This window comes from Colius striatus, chromosome 23 (assembly GCF_028858725.1).
Source record: "Colius striatus isolate bColStr4 chromosome 23, bColStr4.1.hap1, whole genome shotgun sequence".
Lineage (NCBI taxonomy): Eukaryota > Metazoa > Chordata > Aves > Coliiformes > Coliidae > Colius > Colius striatus.
Window position 1 is genome coordinate 4,211,766 of NC_084781.1, and position 24,896 is coordinate 4,236,661.

General features: G+C 42.9%; 1 long non-coding RNA gene across 1 annotated transcript in view; it reads left to right on the top strand.

The window, feature by feature from the left end:
* Positions 1–14,236, top strand: part of LOC133627627 (uncharacterized) — a 49,436-nt gene extending 35,200 nt beyond the window's left edge. Inside the window, exons 6-7 of the long non-coding RNA XR_009820321.1 lie at positions 7,976–8,007; positions 14,152–14,236. This is a non-coding gene — a long non-coding RNA (uncharacterized LOC133627627). The remainder of the gene's footprint in view (positions 1–7,975; positions 8,008–14,151) is intronic.
* Positions 14,237–24,896: the final 10,660 nt, after the last annotated feature.

The following is a 24,896-nucleotide window of genomic DNA, read 5'->3' on the forward strand; positions in this document are numbered from 1 at the left end:
GGAGCTATGGAATTAAAGATGGAGTTCAAAGCTGCCTCTCACTGTGGGAATCATTAGTCCGAGTGCTCTAAATGCATAGCGTGAATGCAGGACCACAGATGTGAACAGGTTTAATTGGATAAATGAAATGAAAGGAGGAAAATTGAGGTTGAACAATGATAATAAATTTATTGGTGCTGAGATTGGTTACCTCATTCTCTTGAAATTAAGATTAGACAGTAGGATGAGGTAACTGCATACTTTATGGCTCTTGTGAGAATTTCGCCTATGGGCAAAAATTAATGCTGTGGAGGTGAGAGTTATTATACATACCAGACAAAATTCCCACCATGAAGAAATGGTGGGACACCACGTAACAGCCAGCGCTGAAGCCTTAAAGGAACACTGGACATAAAGGTGAATTGACCCAATGAATTCATTTGTAAAGGGCTTCACCTTTGGAGATCTGCAGTTCCTCACTTTGCACTGAAATACATCTTTCTCTACTTCTTTACTAATGTATGTTCTAGAAGCACGTGTCTAATTGATGTCCCCAAGTGCTATTGCTGGTTTAATATTGCATGCACGTATGCCTACTGTGTAACATGGTGAGATACACATATGAGTGTAGATAGCAAGATAACATGGCTTGTGAGCTGATGAATAACGTGTGTGCATGCCTATATAATGAGCATACCAGCTTTGCTCTGCTGCTGCTGTGTTCTGGGTCCAAATGCCTTTTGTTTTCATTAAGCCCTGTGCATGAATATGTTGACACCTGTTAATCTACTGAATTCATTGACGCCTGAATTAGAAGCGTACCGAGTTTTCAGAAGTCTTATAAACTACCCTTGACTTCAGTGAGATCAGTCTGTTCCTGGCTTGTGTGAATAATGGGCTGTTTTTAGGGGAGTGAGAGTAAGGGAGATCAGTGTCAGAATCAGGAATTTGAGGGAGAAAAGTCTATGTTTTCTTCCCACCAAAGGGAATCTTTTACACCCCCAACCATTCTTCCCTCATGCTTAACATAATAAGCTTGCCTTGAGCTGGCAAAATGCAGAGCTTTGGAGGCTGGATTTGAGAAGGTGAAGGGAGAGGGGTAGGCAGCAACAGCAGCATTTGTGGTAGCATCTTGTTTTCATCCAGTGTCTCAGGAGTTAGTGCGGTCACCTCAGATGTGGGGCACCCTGGCTCAGTTACCTTCCTTACCTACAGGAAACTTGAACCACATCCAGCTTGCAGGAGCATGTGCTAAACTCCAGCCTACCTTAATGCTGTTCCACTTTGCATGAATAACTAAGTATGGACAGAGGCAAGGTCTTAAGGCAGGTATTCACCTTCCTACCTCCTCCAGTGATTCCACTAGCAATTTGGCTAGTGAATTGTTTTATTTCAGTGATTATTTACACTGAGATTACATCTCTGAGGACTGTTTGTGCATTTTAATTGCTGAATTTAATGCAGAACATATCTGTAGTCCTTAAAGCAGGGACTACTTTACTGAGCCCTTTCCTACACCAGTACATGGTGAAGGGAGCAGCAATGCTTGGGAGAGATTTGCCATCTGTTTTCATCCAGAGGCCATGAGCCTCACTGGAAGGATGTGTGTTAAGGCAACCCTTCCATCCTGCTCCTAATGGAGACACTAAGATAGATAGATAGATAGATAGATAGATGGGGCTCTCTGTTCTTCCCCAGAGAGGCTTTCCTTTTTCAGAAGGGTCTTTGACCAGGGTAAGGGGTGGATGATCTCTAGAGGTCCCTTCCAGCCCCCAGCGTTCTGTGGTTTTGTGACCTCTTCTCTATTTATAGGTCTGCACTCTTTCCTAGGCACCTATCCTTTTTCCCTAAGCCTGTGTTTTTTTGCTAGAGATCTGTGCTCTTTCTCTAGGCATTGTTCTTTTGTTGACAGTCAGCAGAGCAGGCTACAGTAATATCGAGCCTCATTATTATTAGTGTATTTACAACATCAGAGAGACCAGAGTTCCACAGTGCAGCAGCTATTGAGGCTCACAATTACCAGCACATTTGCAGTATCTGAGAGAGGAGGCCTGTGGCTGCAATAGCTGGACAAGGCTCACAATTATTAGCATCTTAATAGTATCAGAGAGGAGGCTTTTGAGACTGCAATAGCTGTGGAAACACACAGCTACTAGCACATTTGCAGTATGTGTGAGGCGAGGCTCATGATGTTTATTATATTGCCCATCAGTTTGTGCCCTGATTCTGCTCAGTCATGCATGCTGGGAACAGCTTATCCATAGTGCTCAGAGAAGGGTGTGCCAAAATCCTCTTGTTGTCCATCAGCAAGGCTGTCGGAGGACCTCACGAGGCTATAAAAGGAAGGAAACTATATTAGTATCTGTCTCTCCTTTTTCTTCCCAACAAGAAGGGATATTCAACGTGATCAAGTTGTTGGGGGGCTGTAGGAGGTAAAGAACATAACAAAGGGACTTTGTCATACAAGATGGGCTCTCAGGAGAGATTCCCCAGAGAAATTCTTCCTCCGAGATGTTCACATCCCTGTATTGTGGGTGTCACAAGCCAGACACAGCACAGCTCTATTAGACCAAGGAACAGCACTTCAATGTTTGCAGCAAGTAGCATGTGGTTTGGGGTTTTTCTTTTTTAATCTCATTCCATGCCTGTGGCAGAGGAAATAGGATGGGAGTGCCACACATGGGTTTCACACTCCGGATTTCTAGTGAAATGATCTCTCCCAACCCAGGTTGTGAACCATCCGTGTACGGTGGGTGGTGCATTAAACTTTGTGCCTTGCTTGCTTCTCAGTGAGTTTTCCAGGATCCTTTAACTGAGGTAGGTATTGAGAGGAAAAGCATCTTTAAGTCAGGTACACACGAGGGACCATAGATACCTTCACTGATCAGGATTCTCCTATTCAACTGTCTTCGAAATGAAACACAGATGTCCTGAGTTCCAGCCTATGCTTGAACCACAAGACTAAAGGGAGAGAGTATATGTTTATTTGAGCCCCTTGTTATATTGCTGGCAACCTATCACTAGTTTCCATTCCTATTTTTTGTTCCCTTAGCAATCCGTTTGCTATTGCCCTTTTCTTCCTCACTCAGCCAGTCATCAACACGCTCCAGAACACAATAGATTCCTTTTTGCGGTGAATCCCCTACTCGATGCAAACATTTGCTGGCCTCGTTTCTTTGGGATACATTTCAATGGGAAGAAGAGGGGAAAGTATTCCTTGTTCCTAGTGAAAAATTGCACTGGCAGCCTGGGTTATTTTGTCGGACGTGTGGCTTTAAGTGACGCCTTTGCCATCTGTTCCGTCTGCTAATTATGAATGCAAAACAAACGTAGCCCACAATTGCTTCATTTAGAATAAGGGAGATGGCAGTGACCAAAATAGTTTTATTTTGGTGTCAGATGCTCTTTTTATTTCTCCTGTCTCTTCCTAATCTAAAGCAGGTCTGAAGCACTCCTCCCCTCCCAGTTTGCAGCAACAGACGTTACTAGGACAAATGAGAGCATCTACATGTTCACCCTTTAGGCCTTTATAAGGGACAATCCCACATGAGCAAGGAAAGGGAAGAGACTACATTTCTTGTTCTGTGAGGGTTTGCTTCAGATTTCCTATTTTTACTTCAATTCTGCTGGCCTTAGATCTGCAAGAATCTCAGAATCAGGATATCTCCAGGAGGCTTGACAGAAGCGTGTGAACCACTTTCTCAGTCAGTTCCATCCCTGTTTCCTCTTACCAGAGGCGAGTTTTGTAGCCACGCTGAACTAGCATGGTGGTAATGAATGATACATTCTCCTGTTGACACAGGTCCAGCAGCTGAAGAGGTGAATATTCTCGACTTTTGATTGTGGGCCCAAAGGCTTTTATCCTTAAGTGAGCCATCACTTCAGGTGATGATGAAGGAGGTGATCTGTCTCCTTTGGTGACTGTTCAGAGACTGGGTTATGAGGAGCCCTCTCCATGTGCTAGTTAGACACTGCCTGCTCTTTTGCCTTTCCTAAGTTGTTGCTGACTTGTTTCAAGGCAGGGCTGTGGCAAATCATACAGTTATCACCGGCAATGCAGCCACAGATTGAGGTGACCTAGATTTAGAAAGTGGAGATGAGATAAAATGCTCACTGCACTGTGTTCTGAGGGGACATGCAGCCAAAAAAGATGAAGTGGTGGAACAATTTCTCCTTGAGTCATTTGAAACTGAGAGAGGCAGATTTTTTCTCCCTTAGGTGGCTTTATGATATGTGCTAAGCTGTGACCCTGTTTGTTTCACTTGTCCTTTCTCTAGTCTCAGGCCAAAGAGGAGATGGACAAGTGAACATGAGGGTTATTTGCTTACTCCCCAATAAGACTGTCTGCTTTCAGATATACATCTGCTTCACTTCAGCTCTTCTTGCTTTGGTATTGAGCATGTAGACACATGTCTCTTACTCCTCCTTCTTTTCCTCCCAAGCTATCACTCTTGCTATGATAATCAACATGTTTCACTGTATTTTCTGAAGGGAATTGGGGTTAGAGTATTTTTATACCTGCTGAAAGCGATGTTTTGGATGGTAGAAGACATCCCTTCTTCCTCCCCTCTTTTCCCAGAAAGCTTTTGTGTTTGTGGTTAAGTAGTCTCATTCCATCTTATTTTGGAATTCTGCTCACTACTTTACAGTTTTCCTGAAGTTTTGATTGTTTCATTTTCTGTCCCTTTTGAGGCTGTACAGGGAAGATGTGGGAAGGGGCACTCTCTCAGTAAGATGTTGTATCTGGAAAAATCTCTTTCCCCTTTTTCAGATCCCTGCAAACCATCATAGCACAGCAGAGGCAGAAGTATGTGGGATGCTACATCAGGTCCAGGGTGTGAAAAGCCCAAATGTGTGGGCTGTCATCCAACAGACAGGTCTCCAACTCTGTCTCTCTGTCTTTGAACATCGGGCAGTGAGATCAGGATCCTGTCCTAGGCTGGAGATCACCTCTGCTGCAATACAATCACAGAAAATGCTTCAACATCTTCCAATATGAGAGTTAAAGATTTTGTTAGTGTCCTAGGCCTGAGGGATGATCTTGTGGTTTAAGCATTTGGACTGGAACCAAGAGATGTAAGATAAATTCCAGGCTATGTTGTGCACTTCCTGTCAGCTTCTGAAGATTACTCCATCTCCTCTGTGCTTCCATGCTCTGCCTGTGAAACGTCATGCTCTGCTCTCATGATTTCAGCAGCAGACTTGCAATACTGAAAGCTCCTGGTTGATGATGCAGGTAATTTTCTAAAAGTGTTCACTTTAGGGTTAAAACAGTGCTCTAGTCCCATGCACCTGCTGTTCTATGTAGCTATAGTTACTGGAGACTTCTGTCAGGTGTGTCAACATCTATTTCATACTGAATTCATTTTTAACTGCTTAGAGGTTTGTGCATCTACAGCAATACACAGAATCAGTTGTCCTGTTTGGAGGTGTAGTGTTTCTTCTTTGAAGGTTTGGAGTCATAGAAACATGACAGCAGCATTTAATGAAACATCTTCCATGATTTATATCTGACTTTCAAATCTGATGAGATGCTGGTCAAGTTTTTTGTCTTTAACTCTTAGAAGGCTGCTTTGCTTGGAGCTGGGTGAATCAGTGGCCAAAGGCATGAGCCTCCAATGGAATAATGCAGAAGGAATGTGTAGGTGTGTGCACACATTCTCCCCGAGGGGCACGTGGCAGGCAGTGGCAGCTCCGGGGAGGGCTGGGCAGCCTGGCTGAGCTGCATGAGCACCCGCTGCAGGCTCAGCACCCCACACACCTCCCAGTGTTAGGCAGAGTGGGCTGAGTCCTGATGAAGATGGTTTTCCATGGGCTGACACACCTCCCCACTCGCTTTGAAGTGTTCCCCTTGGCATGATGTGGCACTTGGGTAATGAGAACAGAGCTGCAGATCCCTTGGGTGTGTTATTCAGCCTAGGACACTGGAGTTGCTCTTACCTTATTGAACTTTTGTGCATAATCAGCTGTGACCTGGGTTTGGATAATATAAGTTGAGGAAAATATCCCCTGCTGTCCCCACAGTGCTTTGCTCACCTGCAAACTGTAAGGTTGTTCCCACACCCAGTGAACCATTGTTATTCCATCTAAAATTTGCCTTTGCTTACCTTGGTCTTTTTGTTACGGCTTTGACTTCAGGGTAGAAGAAAGTAGATCTTTATTGTTCTCTTTAGGATTTCTAGGATAGGGTATATAGAGGACAAAATGTCTTGCTAGAAGGCCTTGACAGATGTGAAAAATGTAACCCAAACCGTTCCTAACGTGTGACTCTTCACCAATTGTTGCACTTGACCCACTCTTGGACAGCATAGCAGCTTTTACTCCAAGTATAGTATCAAGTCCAACACATTCTTAGGTCAAACTGGGGCTGTTGCTCATCAGGAGCTGAAATTCTATGCATCTTGTTGCAGGTCTCATGACACATCTGATTGTTCCCTTTGAACTGCAGTTTTAGACATCACTGCTGCACGTGCCTGTCTCTCAGATTAGACCCAGAGGTTTAGACTTTTGGTCTCCTGATGCTTTGCCTGTGTTGCGGTAGCATCTCACTACTGGTGCCTTACAGTCTCCTGGAACCTGATGATGTACTGAGCTGTCATGTAACAAGAGGGTGTGTTTTGGCTGCTATAGGTTGGAGTAGATCTCATTTGCTTGCCTATCACTTGGGGACAGCAGTGTTGAGGCAATAAAAAATCCCCATAGCCATTAGTAGCAGCAAGGTGGATCAGTTACAGGAACAGCAAAATGAAAGTGGCCTCCTAAATTAAATGACCTGAGTTGCATTTATATCAGATTATACAAACCCTTAAGTGGTCCAAAACTACTGCTCTGTCAGGACTGTTGTAATTGCTACTCTGTATAGCTCATTAAATAAGACATACTGTCTTCTGTCTTACAGTCCAACCACGAAACAGGTTGATATATCCTCATCTTTCACTGCTTGGGAGAAACAGAACTTGCCATGAATACCGTGTTTCCAGTGAAAGCAAATGATATTTGCACAGATTTTTCTAGATGGCTGTGCCTTGATTACAAGCTAGGAGTAAGTTGAGTATCCTCCTCTGCTGAGCGTTTCTCCTGCTCTTCGGGTGTTTCCAAACTGTTTCTTTCTCTAGGTCACTTTAAAGTGTGACCTGCAAAAGGATTGCTTTTCATTTCAATTGGGGATGCATTAGCTTGTAGCAAATGGTGGGTATTATCCCAAAATATTTGCTCAAGGGGAAGTAACTCTTAGACCCCCTGCAAGGATTTTATCTCCTCATCTTCAAATTACACAGTTCAAATACACAGATAATGACACATGTAATGATGATAAAATGTGTGACTGCGAAGGGTAACGTTTAAAAATAATGACACACCTCTAACTAGGTCTTACAAAAGGAAATCTTAGAGAACAGATGCTTTGGGAGACTTGTGGAGAAAAATAGTCTCTTCCAATTTGCAACCAAAACAAAAATGTAGCCCCACTTAGTCAAGCTCAACGCTACAAATTCCTCTGCAAATCTTAGGGCCCAGAACTGGGGAAGCATGTGAAGCACCTGGTACTGCCTCTGCTTTGGTTTTAGCATATTTTTGCCTCTTCTACCTTGCCTTGCTACTTAATTTTTTATTCGTACTGATGCCTTGCAAAAACCTCTCTTACTGAGCCTGATGATTTATTTAATAGTTGTCTAGTGGCCTCAGACCTATGGATCCTCTTTTCCTTGGAAAAATGCTCAAGTTGTGTCCAGGCTACACATGCATAAGTGTCTGCTCTGTGGTCAGTAGGGATTTTGACAGCAGCAGTGCAGCTGCAGTTAGTGTACTCAAATCCCTGCCCAATATTGAGCATGTTCCTTTAGGTAGGGCTGCTTGGAGCTCCATTGTCTACCTCTCTAGTATGTGAGAGAGAATATTTTGCCACGATTCCTACTTTTTCTGTACCTGCTAGGGCAAAAGCACAGCCTTTGTCTGAAATGAGTAGTTTTAACTTGTTGATTTGGTATCTTTGTTTCAGGTGGCTCTTCCCAAAGAGAGATAAGCAGTCAGGTGAGTCAAATGTTCCACTTTCCAATGGATCTGTGGAAGAGAAATGGGAAAGCATGAATGGAGGCAATGAGAGGCACCTCTGAACTTCAGGGAGTGAGGTTCAGGGTGGCTCTACAGCCACCTGAGCACCAACCCACCGAGAGGCACATTTAAAATACATATTTCATTCTCTGACTTGTGTACAGTGCCACAGATTCACTCACTTTGGAGCCCAAATTTAGTGATTAGAACTTTATCATTTGCTCCTCTGTCAGTAATGCCCTCACACTGTCATTTAGAGCTGGAACGAAAGCACACTGTCAGAATTGGCCCCATCAAGTGCTGTGATAGTAGTCTTATGAGACTGTCATTAGATTAAGTGGAAGATACCAGTAGACTTATTCTTGATGGCCAGCTTCTGCTTTTTCCACATGATGCTTTGAATCCAACTATGCTTTTTTCTTTCAGATTTCCATATTGTCCCTCTTTTATGCCTCGTCAAGAGCATTAGTCACAGTTATCCATTTGCATCTTATGTTGCAGCTGAGACAAAGCCTGTGGGACGTGTGGCTGTTCAGCACCCTCAGCCCTGCCATAGCACAGTCTAGTCTCTCATGTGAATAACAAGTACTGGGGCAGGGAGTGAGCATTTGACCCTAAATGCCCAACACATGATGATGCTTCTCCTGGATGGGGTGGCACCGTAGTGTGACATCAGCTGTGCTGAAAGGAAGGCAGGGGACACTCTCAGCTCTGCTGTGGAAACCCTCTGAGTCTGAGCAAATGGACTTTCTTCTCCTGTGCTTTTGCTGGCCTGGTGTAAAGTGAAGACGGTGCTCATTAGGGCAGTTTAGGTTCTCCTGGAATATGCTGCCTTCAGTAAAAGCCCTCATTCAGACCTGAAAGTGGGGTAATGCTGTGGGACTAACTCCAAGCCACAGCCCATGAAATTGGCTTTTCCTGTACGTGCCGCTGTTGAATTTGTAGATGCCTGGATTCCTCATGTGAGGACTGAAATCCTTGTCTTGTGAAATGCAGAACACAAAACCAGCAAAAGGCAGGTGTCGAGTGATTCTACTGAGCTGTCCCTCAGTGGGAGAGGGTTTGAGATTGTCAGAGATGGAAGGAGGGCTTAGAGAAAGAGCTGTATTTCCTGCACCCAAATAACAAGGAACAGGGGAAAAAAAACCTCCCAGGTTTAATTTTGTCCCAGCCCAGGGCTGGTGCATTGTCAGTTACCGAGGAATGGATTGTGTTGTGCTTCCATAGTCACCTTCCACAAATGGTTCAGGCTTTGATTTAATCCGCCCCTTCCTAAAAGTAGAAGGTGAAAACAAAAAAAAAGATCTCTAAATGTACAGTTTTGGAACACTCACATCAGGGCCTGAAAAAAACCCAACCCATAAATGGTTGTTTAATATGTATATATGACCCCACTGTGCTGAGAGAATGAGCTAGTCTGCAGCCCCGAGTGTCTGGTGGCAGAGAGTGGGTCCGACATTGTTAGATCTGGCAGGGTTTCAGACATCTGCCAGGGAACAGGGGATTTTGTCAGGAGAAGTGGGAGAGAGAGAGGAGCGAGAGAGAGAGAGAGACACAGAGATGCAAGAAAGCTCAGGGAGGCTTGCAGCTTTATATATACGCCTGGATAACACTTCCTCTTTAAAATTCCCTTACTAAGCTCAGCTCCTATATTTTATATTCAGCACAAAGGTTCCCGCCTCCCCCCCCCCAGCACCAGCCCTCCCCACCCACCACCACCCTCTCTCCCTTTAACTTGTTAAGTTTGAAAGATGATATATACACACAGTTTGCTTTGCCAGTCAGCCCGTTTAAGGCCAAGATTAATGCAGTGCATTGGTGCAATCGTGCCGCAGTGGTGCGTGATCGGAATACGAGATGGAATATAGGGGGAAAGGCCAGAAATGTGCCTGTATTCTGAGTTTACACAAGTCTCCTTAGCAACTTGTCTGATTTTTTAGTGTTTTTTTCCATGTGTGTGTGTTTGTACACACATGGGAGCACTGTCCCAAATCACCAGTGAACAAAACATTCCCCGATTTTTAAATAGCTTCAGTCCATGGTGTTGTTGGGTTTTTTTTTCCTTCTCTTTTTCCTCTTGTTAAATTAGTGGCTTAATTTTTTTTTCAATTATTTTTTTTATCCCCCACCCTGGAGGGAGGAGGGTACAGAGGGAGACTCCAAAAGGGGATGGCAGTGAGGCTGGGCTGGGGGGGGTTGGGGGCACCGTCATACTTTTCATTGTGACTTGTAGAGAGTTGGTTTCTTTCCAGTTGTTCACATCTCAGCATGTGGAATTATTGTGCTTTCTCCCGATTTGCCACAGAATTGGCAGTAGCCTGACATTGTTAGTCATTTGAATTGTATTTGGAGCTGGGCTGATAGGGTTTTGGGGTTGAGGGGGGTTTTTTTTTTGCATGCCCGCGTGTTTTTACTTATTTCAAACCAATTTCTTTTCTTATTTGAAAATGTGCACAATGTATTTTGTAGTCTGTAAAAGGGAGGGGAGAAAGAAAGAAAGAAAGGAAAAAAGAGGGAAAAAAAACCAACAAAAAAAGAGTGAGAGGATTGTGACAAGACTGTCCCCCCTGAACCATCCCATTATTCCCCTCCCCATGCAATTATTTTTAGTTGCCTCCTGAAGAACCCCCTTCCCTCCCTCCCTCCCCGTAGGAGGGAGTGGCCTTGTACTGATCAAGGTACGTTGGATTCATCTCTATTTTTTTCTTTCCCCCCCCTCCAGTTTGTGTGATACTTTATTAATAGCACAGGGCAAGAGAGAGGCTGTAGGGTGGGGAGGAGGTGACGGCGGGTGGAGGGAGGAAAGAGTTATCCTCGAAGTCCTGCACCTTGAAATAACTCAAGGGAAAATAGTTGCTGCCTCACTTGAGTCGCTTTCAAAAATCTCGCTGGGCGCTTTTACTTTTTCTTTGCCTTTCTATTTTTCCTTTTTTTTTAAAGCTTTCCATGGTTGGGGACGGGGGGGGGGAATAGAAAAAAAAAAAGAAACCAAGCCAAAAAAATTTTGAAGGCTTGATCTTGGCTTCTATACAAACAGATGTTGCCTGTCATTCCGCTGTTAAGCAGGCAGCAGATTGGAGCAAGCAGCAGCAGTTTAGAGGGAACTGCAGCAGAACTGGAAAGTGGGAGATACATAGATATGTAACAGTCTTTTTTTCCTTTTTTCCTTTTTTTTTGCCTTCTCTACACATAAATATTTTTTCCCCTGGAATTATCTCTAATTATGACATCTCTATTTTCCTTTTTTTTTAAATTATTCTTTGTTTTTAATGATTCTCTTTTTTTCTTTTTAAGTGGGCAAAACAAATCCCAAACAAAATGGAAAAGCACTAGGAACTCTCACCCAAATTTTACCAAATCTTTTGAGTTGTTTTTGAGGGCTTTTTCAGTTTGCTTTTTTTTCTTTTTTGGTTGTTGTTCCTTTTTTCACATAGGAGAACATGTGTAGGAAGGGGGGTTCTATTGGAAATGCTTAAGGCATTCTCGGTAAGTGAATGTTTGCAATGAATTAGGTCAGGGATTCTGTTGTTTTTCTTGCTGCTTAGCCCTGTTTCTGTTGGGTTTGCCCCGGAGTTCTTGCTGTACGTGGAACTGTGAAGGTTGAAGGCCTTTCTGTCTCCTTTCCAAGTTTTAGCAACATTGTAAGAACCAGAATCACGTTGTTTATACAGTAGAAGTTCTAACGAAGCACCGATACGCTCCATATCTGGGCTCTTTTGTGTCCTGCATGTGCTTGTGAGTTTAATTCCCCCATTCTTTTTATGCTCTTGGGGTTCTTTCTTTTTATATTTCCCACTTCTTTTTTTAATTTCTTTCTGCTTTAACCATAGTGTGCTGGGGAGGAGAGTGAGAACAGCAAAACACGGGCAGATTTGAGACGAAAGAGTTAAAAGTTTCTTGGCACCGGAGCAGCAGTTTAGCAACAGATCAATTCATTTAAATGAAAGAAATCACAGACCAAGCCATCTGATTTTGAAATTTCACATCTTATGCTTCCACTTTAGAACAAAGCTGCTGTTTTTCTTTCCCCCTTTATTAATTCACGCTGCTTTTGTTTCAGACTGTTGTTTTTCATAGAAACTTTAAGTTGTCTGTAGGCTGTCTCTTTTTCTCTGAGTATGAAATACGGGGGTGTATTCATCTTCTAGTTGCAGTTAGTTCTGCTGTAAAGCTAGCAGTAAACCTCTGCACGTATAACAGCTGGTGTCAGAGCTGTTTTCACCCTTGATTATTGTATGTTTGAAACAGCTTCCATTTTCTGGCTTGCAGGCTGTATAAACAGTCACCTAGGTACTGTGAAAAATAGTCCTCTTCAGCCATTCTGACCGTCCTGCATGCGTTTCCTAAGCACGTAGGTCTGTCTGCACGGGTAGCTCCAGGAACCATGTCTGAATGGGAATATGAAGTGTATGTTCCCCCCTAACATCTGTATCAAGAAGTAGTTGTTCAGACTGACTCTGTGTGCCTGATGGAAGAGTTATATCAGTCCGTACCTCCTAATAACACCTATTGGGCAGAAGCCACAGTAAAGCTTTTAATAGCTAGTTAAAGCTCGAGGAGGATCACAAACAACTTTTTGTTGCTGTTCCTTCGTTTCAATGCGTTTGAGCCTCGGCCCCAGCAGTCCCAACAGTTTTGTTGCTACATCAAGTAAAACAAAACACATCAACCCGTATACAGAGGGGATTTCTCTTAAAGGAAAATAAAGCTATCCCCGACTTCCTTTTACAGAATCTCTTAAAAAAAAAAAACAAACCAGACCCAACCAAAAAGCAGTGGCTTACGAGAAATGACTGTGTTTGATGCAAGGATTCGCAGCCCCGCGCTGAGTTTTGCTGGAAGCTTTTGCGCCGTGGTGCCGAGCCTCTTCACGGTGGCATCGCGTCAAAAAGAAAGGCCGTGGTGTTTGGGCACGGGTGAACTCCTATCAGAGGGAAGCAGCGGAAAGGGTGGGGTAGGAGTCGGGTGCGCGAGGGGAATCCTTTTGTTAGGCTGCTCCCCAACCTCTTGCTTCCCTGCTCCCCCCCTGGAAGAAATCCTCAGTGGGAAAGAACAGCCTTAAGCCGCGGAAAGTGGATTGAGCAAAGAGGGGGAAAAAAAATAGGTGCTGGGTAGGGGGGAAGAGAAGTCTCATCCTCCACCTCTAACGGGACTAGGGTTGGTCGTAGCTCTGGCCGTTTTTATTCTTTCCTTGTCTTACACCACATCCCCAGCGCGTTGTAGGCAAACGCCGGGATTGTGAGCGTGGAGCCCGTCCCCCCCAATATTGGAAGTATTTCTGTGGGTGTCGTTGTGGTTACATCACAGCGCTCTCCTTCCTCATCTCCATTCTTGTGCAAAATTCAAATAATTCCCCCCCCTCCCCGATAGCAGCTGTGCATGGTTTTTTAAGTCGGTCTTTAACGTTGCGAAAGGAACAATAAAATGAAAGGCAAAACCGGCATCTTAAAACTTGGCAAGTGAAAGCAGCTTGGACTGGCAGCCAAGAATCCTGCTGTGGTGCAAAAAGAATAGCATCCACGAAGCCACCACAATCCGGGGTTTCTCTTCTTTTAACAATCGCATCGGCAGAGAGAAATAATTATTCCTTGTATCAGTGTTAAAAGAGTCAAAAAGCTTAAAATGCTTGCTTGGTGAACCTTCTCAAAAGCAGGTAACAATCCTCCTATTTGATTCTGTTTTCTCAAACTTTAATTGGATGAGGGTCTATATGTGATAACTAACCAGTTTAAGAAGTTGATGCTTGTTACTAACTGGCAGGGGACGCGTTTGCAGTTGCAACTTCCACGTTGCTTTATGTTTTTTCCTAATCGCTTTTGGTGGTGTTAATAGAACTGGCAAACTTCTGAAAGCTTCGTGTTACAAGGAATGTTTTATTTCCACGGATTTAACTCCTCGTGTGAGGGAGGGCAGGAGTGGATTCATCCAAGGGCTAACATGGAAAATAATCTTCCAAAAAAAGTATTTGTCAATGGGGATATCGGGGAACAGGGCGGGGGGGGAAGAGAAGTAATTTCTCTCTTAGGACCTTGACTGTTCCTTTTGCTTCCAAAGCTGCAGCTTCTGGATATATAAAGGTAGAATCCATGTCTTGAAAATATCCATAAATGTTTTGTCTTCCAGAGTACGTTCCTTGAAGAGTTGGGCCTAGCAATATGGCAGCGCACATTCGGTAAGAAACCTCGTGAACTGCTGCTACTGAGGTAATTTGGTTTCTCATGCATTCTCTAGTCAGTGTCTTCCTTTTCCTTGTGATTTCTTAAAAATATTTGAAGTACAGAAATCTATTGATACAGATCTTTAAGCCTGAGAGACAGTGTATGTGTGTGTATATATATATATAAAAAATATGTATGTGTATTTATAGGCCTGAATAGATTGGGTTTAAAACTGGGGGGAACGGGTTAGGGGGGGAAAGAATGGGAATTATTTAGCAGTCGTGTTTCTTATTTGTCTTATTTTCATGGCAGAAGTATGAAATGGCTGCAAACAGCTTTTTACTCAGGCACACAATGCATTCCATAATGATCGATTTTCCTGGACGGGGCATTTATGCTTTGTGGTTTGCAAGAATACCACCCACAGACCAAAACCAATGTTATGTCTTTAGAGACTTTATTTCTACATATTTTCTTCTATACTCCTTTGGCCAGAAATCTCTAAAATGCCAGTTTTATGCTGGGTTAATACTAACAAAAGTGGATTAGGGTTTTTTTGGCTGTCCCAGGTTCTAGTGCCAAAGCCTTGTTGATCCTGCGATCGCTGACATACTGTAAAATTAATAGTGAAGCAAAGTATCCTCACTGTGAGGATATCACAGTCCTTAATGTAGATAATGTGATCATTAGTGTACAGGTTGAAACTTTTTCCTTGTCATCTTAGCATTCTAGACAAATCCAGCATGAAGGTGATTGATTTGTTTGCCTATCATGGATTTTCTGCCACTGTGTATATGTTCATCAGGTTTTCAGAAGGTGCAATAGCTGTATGATTAATCAATGTAGGGAAATGTCTCAAAACCCAGATCTTGTATAATCTATGGCTCTCATTCAATCTCCCTGAATATATTTATTGCAAGTGAAATTCCTCTTCAAAAAAACCAACAAATCATTACAACAAAAAGCAAAACCATGTTAATTTGCTGCTGCCTTTATCAGTTCACTGTCTCAAAAATTGCCCATGAGCTTGGTTTGCAAAATGCATGAAAAGGAGTAGGTTGGCTCCTGGATACTTGTAATTTACAGCATACAGGTGCCACTAAATGAAATCCCTGTGCCACCGAGCTGCCTTTCTCTGGGGCTCACAGGAATGCAGAAGTGGTCGGTCAGATTTATAGTAGGGACCTGCTTGAGTGATTTATTTGGCACACATAGGTGCTTTTCCAGAGCCAGCTATTGCTGCTTTCTCTTTTTCCCTCTTTCCATTTTTAACGACTGAAGCTATGGTGATGGATTCTGACACTCGTTCTTCCCTTTTGTTTTGTAAAAGCCAATCAGGTAGCAAGGGAGAAGGAGATGGTTGGCCAGATTTGCAGCAGAGATCAGCCCTCCTTTGGGCAACTAAATAAAGGGTGTATTTTCTGTATGGGTCAACACCTAACAGCTGCCTTTACAAGCACGTGGTGGGCTCTTAGAAGGTCTGTTCTGTGCCTGAGAAGGGCTGCTACAATTCGGTAATAAAGAGCAGTCGCTGAAGTATGTTGAGTGCCTGCAACTTCCCTTCGGAGCAGTCAGAATTGAGGACTCATGTCCTGTACGATCAGGAGGTATATACAAGCTACCCAAATGTTACTTCCCAGTTTCCTTCATGGACTTGAACTATCCCAGTGGTTAGAAAATGAGACAGTGAGCTATTAAGGGGGAAAAAGAAGATTTTAGAACACCCAGTAAAAATGTAACCTCCATGTAGTATGTGTCCCTCAGTGAAATCAACACTTTTCTCCTGTCTCATTTGAAAACAATACAGCATTTCTCATCTTACCTTCATATACACACACTAATTTAAAAACACTATTAGAGCCAAAATGAATATGCACATGGAGGAAACACTCTGTCTTGTGCAGCGTTGCATTATAGCACGAGAGTGACAGAAAAATTCTATGCCATTGTCAGAAATACTGGTACATGCAGCAGCAACCTTACTGATTCCTAATCCCCTGCCATTGGAAGGGTCAAAAGACAGTTTGAATTTTGATCTTAGGTTCTCTGAAATAAATGAGCTTTGTGGTTGGAGGGCTTGGGTTATTTTTGGTAGGGTAACATTTGTGATATTCCGTTTGCAGCTCGGTTCCAAGAAAGTGCACAATACATGTATTTGTGCATGATGTGACTCTGTTCTGTCTGCAGGACCACGTGCTCCCTGACCCATTGCCTTGACTGCTGCACAGTTATTGCAGGGCTAGAGCTTTCTAAATTCTGAGGGTTCCTAAATTGCATTTTTAGGCTCCCATGTAAAAGTTGGCCTGATTTTTTTTAAAGATGCTAAACCTGTGCAGCTCCTGTTCTTGGCATGAATTTTGAGTGCTGAAAACTTTGGAAAAGCTGGATGCTTTTTAAGGTAGGTATCGAAGTGTAAGAGTAGGGATCTAAACTTAGATGATCAATTTAGATAACCTTTGGACAGATGGCAAAAGTTTAACATCTCTATTGCTGGATGGAACAGGAGTTTCTTGTAACCCAGCCTGAGTAGTAATTCCAATAAAGGAAAATTGTGTTTTTTAATTGCATAGTTACCAGGCTGGAAAGGCTGGAGTGATTTATTTTAAGAACCTACAGAAGAAGTGGGGGAACGTTCTAAAAGCGTCTAAATAGCAAAATTACTTTCCAAGTGTTGACTGTTTCATTTTCTGAGGGTAACATTAACTTGCATTAATATTTTTTGTCTTCTGACGAGGAAGGTAGCAAGTGAACATTTTGTGACACTTTAATCAACAATCTCATTGAATTTGTTCACCATTTCTATGTGGAGCTTACAGGCAGAACTGCATTTCAGCTTCATTTCCCACCAGTTGCCCACCCAATAAAATTTCATTACTGACAAATGTTAGTTACACAGGAGAGAAAACTTGGAAACTTCGGGAGAAGGAGGGGATGCTTCTTGTTTCCAGTGGCAAAACTTTGCTCCACGACTGTTTTTGAAGACTTAGAGAAATTCTAAAGAAAGTTTATATCTGTCCTTTTAGGAAGAAATGCAGTGAGAGAGCAGAAAGCTGGAATTAGGGGACATTTCTATATTGTTTAGCAGAGTGAAAAGATTTATTGTTTTTTTCTTTAAAAGTAGAATTAAAATAGAAGCACAGAGCAGCAACAACTTCTCTGAAAGTTAAAACAACTCTTATGCAGTTGTTTCTTCTGTTTTAAGCCAGACTGCCAGGATGGAAGCAAGACAGCTTTTTGTGGGGTGGGGGGTATGTGTGTGTATTGCAACTCTTGTCTACATACAAAAGCTTTGCAGTTTGATAATTTGCTGCATTGTTAACGATGTACCTCCAGTGTTGGCTGTTAACTCCTCAGTACTGTGTTATCATCACTAATTCTGCCCAGCAAAGTGCTTCTGAGAAAGGAACACAGATATGCTCTGTTTTTTTTCTTTTTAAAATTCATTCTGTTTTGCTGATTTATTTTCCTTTTTCAAAGGGTTATGTGGGAGTGGAGGAAGAAACTGTAATGACAGAGCTAATGTTATCACAAAGTTATTAAACTCTCCCCACCCTCTGGTCCTCCAAAGGAGGGTTTTAAGGTGCTGAGGAGAAGGAAGGCTGCTCCTAACTAACAGCTCTGAAGTTTCATTTGCAGAAATGGTTTTCCTCTTTCCATACAAAGCCTAACCCCAAAGCTAGCAAATGACAGAAGAGATCCCTGCCTGTTGCCACAAACCCGTAGATCCGAACTTGTGGTCATATTCCACACAAGCTTGTATCTATAGGTATGTGTCTGTCTGGCGAGTGCACTGAGGGTCGTATTTCTGCATTTAAACCAACACTGTTCAACTTTGCTGTTTGTGTCTTTCTTCTAATGCCTTCTCCCCTCCTCCTTTCTTGTTTCTTTTTTTTTTTTTTAAAGAAATACAAAATTAGATCTGCAAATCTTGTTCTGCAATTATCATATCAGTTTTCAGCTTTGGTCAGTGTTGAAATACACTCTTGCAGACCAGCGACTCGTTTGTGCCTGAGTCAAATGGGACGGGGGAGTTGTTTGACATCAGGCTGAAGAAATTCAATCTCAGATATGTTATGCATAGGTCTGGCTATGGGGACATGGTAGGGAATGTTCTTAGGCTGGATTCTGAGGTTGTGGGAAGCAGATAAAATGATTTCCCTCCTAAAGTAACGTGGATCTGTTCTTTTTTTGCGTAGTGGCAGCAGTTTGTGAGGGGAATAAATGCTTCTGTTTGCCTTTATGTTGAGTAACTTTGAATCACTGGCTCCAGTGCAGGCTCCCAGCTCTGTAACAGAGAAGGATATTGGCCCTCCAACTCCTATTCTCTCTCAAAAATCAGTTTATTGCAGAATACCATTCCTTCCAATTTCATGGTATTTACGTCTTTTAAAACAGTTTTGAAGGGAACATAATCATGTTGTAAACTCCAGAGGAGGAAAGCAAAAACCCCACCATGTAAGCAGGCAGTATAAAAGCAACATTTTAAAGTTGTGAAAGTGGAACAATTCTTTTTGAGGAAGCCATTTTTTTTTTTAAACCCCAACATATAGATTGTATATGAAAATAATTAGACTGTAACCTCAAAATAAAATCTGACTCTTTCTTTCCAGCAGCTTTCAGTGTTAATTCTACCAAAGATTTGGTCTGCTGTTCCACTTTTCAATTTCTCTGGGTTTGAACTTGGCTGGTTTGACACACACTGCTACAGTCCAAAAAAGTGGGGTTTTTTTTCTTCCTTGCTGAATTTCCAGGGTTTTCTATGTGTGCTGTTTACTATAGGAGCATAAAATGATGTCATAGAAGGCTTCTGCTAATAAAACTTCAGTCTAGCTACTCCTCTTTCTCCCCCTAGAATGGAAACTAGCTTTTAAAAAAGAAAAGAAAATGCAGAGTTTGGCATTCTGTGTGGCTATGAGCTCGGGTACAATGGTCAATATTCCTCTCTCTTGTGTATACAGAAGGTTAAGGTATAAAAGCTGCACTGCAGCCAGTGCGTGGTCCCCAGATCTCTTGCTGTTGGGTTGTCTCTGTAGTGCAACACGAGTGGTTTTTCAGGTGTGTGCTTCCCTTTTGCCACAGCACAGCAGGATTGCTGGGCATCACTGCTCTGGTCTCACATAAATGTGAAAGGCTTTTGACACATGTCCACAAACAAAAGATGGTTTTTGCCCTTCAAAAACATTGTGGGATGCTTACCCAGAATATGAACCTTGAGTCAAGATCTCCTCTGGGACGTGGGGCTGGTTCCTGCCTCCACTTTGGCTTTGCTAGTGGATGTTGTTTCATCCGTAGTGGAATAAGTAGGGTATCATCATGGCTCTGATAGAAGCAGGATGAGATTACATCTAGTTTTGACAGTAAAAACTGGTTTTTTTCCCAAAGGGACACTGAATATTCTTTTTATTCCTTTTTTTGTCTTTGAATGCTGTGAATATTCACTGAGTTAGATTCCCATATTTATGACTATAAAGGAAATATTGGCTGCTTTAGTTAACCTCTAAAGAGAAATGAGCTGGTCAACCCCAGTTCTCATTATAATACATATTTCTGCGTGGTGGTCTCTTCTCTGTAAAGCCATGTGGAGACATCAGGCTTCTGGCAGAATATGCTGAGAAAAGCCTGGGATTTGTCACGGATGTGTCTAGAGGCTGGCACTTCAGGTGACATTGCTTTGAGAGTGCCAAAAGCCCGTGGCAGGGGAATTGGGCAGATGTGTCACAAAATGAGATACCACAGTTGGGATTTAAAGCATATTTTTGGAAGATAAAAAATCAATATTTGAATCAAAGAAGAGGAAAGAGAAAGCAGATGTGGTTTTTTGTAAAATATTTTGGTGTGCTTTCTCACTGACTGTGCTGGGAGCTGCTAACCATCAGAAACAGGACTCAGTTGCAGCCCCTGTGCTGCTGTGAGGAGAACCATTGCACTAGATTCTTGGGCTGAGCGTGTTTTCTGGTTGCTTCTGGCTTTCTGGCGCTTGGCAAAGAAAAAGGATAGCTGTGCCACTGCGTGGGCATGTGTCAGCTGAGCCTGACGTGAGCCTGGACACTCTGTGGCCTCTGCTTTACAGGACAGGGTAAACATGCCCAAGGAAGGCTCTTGAACACTGTTTTCTGCAGCAAGAGGTACAGCACGATGGCTGCAGAGAGGATGTCCACGTTGGCACAGGTAGAGTCAGCACTTCTTCTCTCAGCAGTACCAGCAGAGCTTCTCTGAGCATGGTGTAGTTCTGCCATGATGCTGCCCATCAGCAGAGTCTTTGAAGTGCTTTACCTGGTTGTTTGGAGACAAACAAGAGCACTTGCATGTCAAAAGTACCTTGGGAACATGAAACCATCCCAATATCTCCAGAAATTAATGAATGCAGACCCCATCTCTAGCAGTAGGCAGAGGGAAAACGTGCCTTCTGTGGAAGTACGTGGCTGCGGCTGCATCTGAGGAGGCTTTAGTACAATTGCGTTTCATTTGGCCAGAGTTCCAGTTTAAACCAGAGGCAGTAATTTTTGTCTGAAGAAGCAACCCAAAGCTTTTCCAAAGCAAACTCCTCTATTCTTAATTTTTTTTCCAGATTGAGTAAATCATGTCTTTCTCCCTCAAATAATAAGACTGATTCTCATTTCTGTAACTGACATCTTTGACTGACAGTACCTGTAAGGTCCCTTGCAGGCAAGTGCGGATCCAATGGGATGTGGAAGTGATTACATTTGTGTTCTCCCCCTTTTCCCAGTCTTGTCTGGTGTGGAGCACAGCGAGCCCTTCTCAGCAGAGGAGCACACAATAGCATTCGGGTAATTAGAATAACCATATGCAGTGGCAAATGGGATTCATGATAAGCAGAATGTAATTGTGTACCCTGGAACTTGAACCATATCCAAAAACTCTTATTCAGATAATCAAATCTGGCTAAACTCTTCAAAGGCAGATAAATAACTATTTCAGTAATCTGATTTTCTTTCCCCCCCCTTCTTTGTTTATTTGCTTTTAATCAGTGAGGGAGAAAATAAGGAGAGGATGTTCTTAGGAGAGGAATCCAAGGCTCAGTAAGACACCTGCCCTTTAGCCAGGAAGTCTCCGTGACTTAGGGGCATTATGTAAGCAGCATGAGCCACAGGAGTCTTTAGCAGGAGAGGAGATGTGCTCCAGCTGGACTGTAGGGCCTTTGGCTGTAGACCTGCAGCATCATGATGACACACCTCATGCCACCTTGGAAGTGGCACCAAGTTTTGGTACAGTTTCCTGCCAATCACCTATGAGTTGCTTTTACTTTCAGCTGCTGACACAAAGCTATATATGGTTCAGGAGTGAGAGTCACCCTTCCCCTAGAAAGTACTAGATATTGAAATGTAATGTTGAGTAAATCCTCAGATTGCTGTAACTCTTGCTAAAAGTGAGGCAGGGACCATTTTTGTAATGTGTTGAAAAAATCTGGATAGCTTTCCAAATATTTACATGCTCTGTATTTCAGCTGAACCCTGCTGAGGCTTCTTCCCTTGCTTTGCAGGCTCTTGAAGTTCCAGCTCTGTTTAGTGTGTCTGCTGGAGTTGCGTGAGAGCTCTGAGCTAGAGCAAACCTTTGAACCTCTTGAGGTTCCTCATCACAACTGGGTACTAATAACAAAGTTTCATCGGGTAAAGCTGAATGGGTGAGACAACCAGTGTCAGCATTTCCATTCTAAAATCTCTTCTGTCTGAGGTTTATGAAAGTCAGATGTGAAAAAAGATCACTCCAGGTTGAAATTTAGCAAATGAGGTTTAAGACCTCAAACTGGAACAACATCATTTGGGGGGTTTGGTATTGAATTTTTTTCTCAATGACTTAAGGAAATATTTTTTCTTTGTTGAGTGTTGTCTGCTCTCCACCCCCTCCTTCACTAGACCTGCTTGGGATCTGAAAGTGAAGGTGCATTCTTCCTCCTTCTACGTCAGTCACATCCATAAAGATTCAGAGCCAAATCTCAGCTGATGATTTTGCTGCTGATACTAACAAGACAGACTTCTGCTTTCTTGAACACACATACTGAATTTCTGTTGCTGGTGTCCTTACTGCCTTGCTCAAATCTGTGAAGTCAATAGGAGTGGTCTGTAAATGCACACAAAGTGTGGTATAGCTGCAGGGGATTAATACATGAGGCGCTGTTTTCTGTGTCCTTTTGGGGGAATATTCTGCCCTGTGAAACTGTTTTTCTGTGGGCCATGACTGAATTGTTGCTTTGAATTGAAGGGTGTTTTAAAAGAAGGGAATATTCCTCAAAAGTCAGTGCTGGATGTGAATTCTCTCCTCATTCTTGGGGAAATTAGATACAAAGTCCAGGTTTGTGTAAAATAGGGGAAGCAGGTTGCTGAATTCTTCTCTCACCTGAAATCCATAAAGGGAACTGGCAGTAAAATGAGTGATGCTTCTGCGTGACTTCCTTGTCCAGACTAAAGCTTGCACTTTGATCTAATGTCTTCTGAGCTCAGTGGCATGGGCTGTTGTTAACTTCAGAGACAGAAACCCTTGATCTGTCTGGGAAGAGCTGCTACGGTGACATTTCCTCTCCGTTTTAAAAGAAGCATTCACTGAACACGAATTCTGCCTTCTCTGTGATAAGACAGCAGTCTTTTTCAGGTTTACTTCAGCCACTGTGTTTCAGAAATCAGAGGGTTACACTAAGGAAGAGAACACCATTTTTCTCTTTATTACACTGTTGCTTTAAAATGAAACTGGCTGGGCTGGGACAGAGATTTCCTTTTGTCCACAGAACTGTGAAAGCATTTCTGTGATTCTGATAAAAAAAGCAAGAGGCCTTAAAGGGTTCACCAGCAATAGGTGCTGGGGCACATGAACTTAAGGTGGGAAGGCACAGCTCTGCATGTCGTGCAGCTCTCCCCACCGTGATATTTACGAGGAACTTGTATGACATCGATACGTATCGTAATTGAACATTGTCATTAGATTACATATTTACCCTAATTACATAATTAGGTATGATTATGCTAATTGGATAAAGACATAATTGACAAAAATCACCAGAAAACAAACATGGAGTTTCATGCCACCAAAAGGAAGCATCTCAGTAGACAGCAGTACCGGGAATTTCTCTTGCTCTCCTCCCAGAAGAAGAGTGTTTGTAGAATATAGGTAGTTACCAGTGAGCCAGGCATCTATAGGGGCTGTGAAGGTGCAGAAGCAATGGCAGTTAGTTGACTTGTGTTTTAATATTTGATCTCAGTTCCTAAACTCAGTACTTCATGTGAGTAATAGCAGCAGATAGTCTAATTGGTGGGATGACTAGAGGTGTGACGCTTCTTTCTGCTTGAAGTTACAGTTCCTCTGGAATACAAATACACTTTCATCTGTCCAAGAACTTCAAGCAGTGGGAACAAAATACCTGTAATTCTGAAGCCAAGCTCTCATAAATGGAGGAAATTTGCCAGGATAATCTGTGCAGCAGGCTGGGGAGGTGTCTAAAAATTGACCAGAGGACAAGTTAGGTATCAAACCCTGGCACAGAAACTACTTTAGGTTTAGAAAATACTTCACCTCAAAGTCTCTTTGTATTGCTGTGTGAAGTAAGCAGAGGTTGCATGCAGGCCCACGTGAAGACTTGCTTATTACTATCAAAATGTGCAGAGAGGCGTTGGCATATGTGGGATCTTGGATAAGAATGTTCTCTCAGTGAAGGACCTTCTCCTGGCAGTTCGTGCTTGGACACTGCACCTTGGAGCGGGGCTTGGTACTTGCAGTGGAAGGACGTGTGGCAAACAGGGCACAGCTCCCTGGCTCAATATAGTGACGGAGGAGGGAGTGAGAATGCTCTCTGAACAAGTGCCAGCACGGAGCTGACAGCTCCAGGGTTCCTAAATGTGGTGGGGAAGAGAAAGTTGAAGTTGTGAGGGAAGAGCAGCAAGGAGAGGTGGCGAATCATGAGCAAACCAGTCACAGTGGCATTTGCCAACTTGAGGAAAATTCAGGCTCTTTAGGTGAAAGTTGAGAGTAAGGAGTGTTTCCATGAGGAATTTTCTATTGTAAAATCTGAAGGAGCTCTGAGTTGAGGATACAAATGAAACAAAAGGTTTTTTCTCCACCTTCTGTTTTGGAGCAAATTATTGGAGAGTGTTTTGCTCAGCTCTGCTGGTGACTACCTGGTCTGCAAGTTATGCCTCAGTGCAGTGGTGATGGTAACAGTGCTTCCCTTAGGGAAATGGATTAGATGTAGGTAACAGTTTCTAAACGTTTTGAATTATGTAATATCTGAATTTTATGACAAGGTTGAGATACAGGAAAATGCTTGCAAGGGGAAGTTGTAGGAAAAAATGAGTATCCTAGCCACATGGTACTGAAATTATTTCATTTACAACTGCAGAATATGAAACAGGAGGGTTTTGAAAGGTTAAAGAGGAGCTATGTCACCTACATCACATAGAAACTGGGTGGGATTTGAGGTCTTTCATCACCCTAAATGAGAACAGGGTTTCATTGGCTTCCGTAGAGCTGCATTAGTTCCATCAGTAGATTCCATGTCAGAGGACAGATGTTCAGCATCATTCAGCAAGAATGATGATGTTGCATCAAGGAGCTGGGATGGTTTTGAGATGCTTTTAGACAACAATAATGCTCCTGGTCAGAGTCTGGGGATAGAGAGCTATGGTTTCCCTACCCACAGTTGTGGTTGTTTCACTGTTCTGACTAATAAAATGGTTGAGTGACCCTGCTGTTAGGGTACTGTAC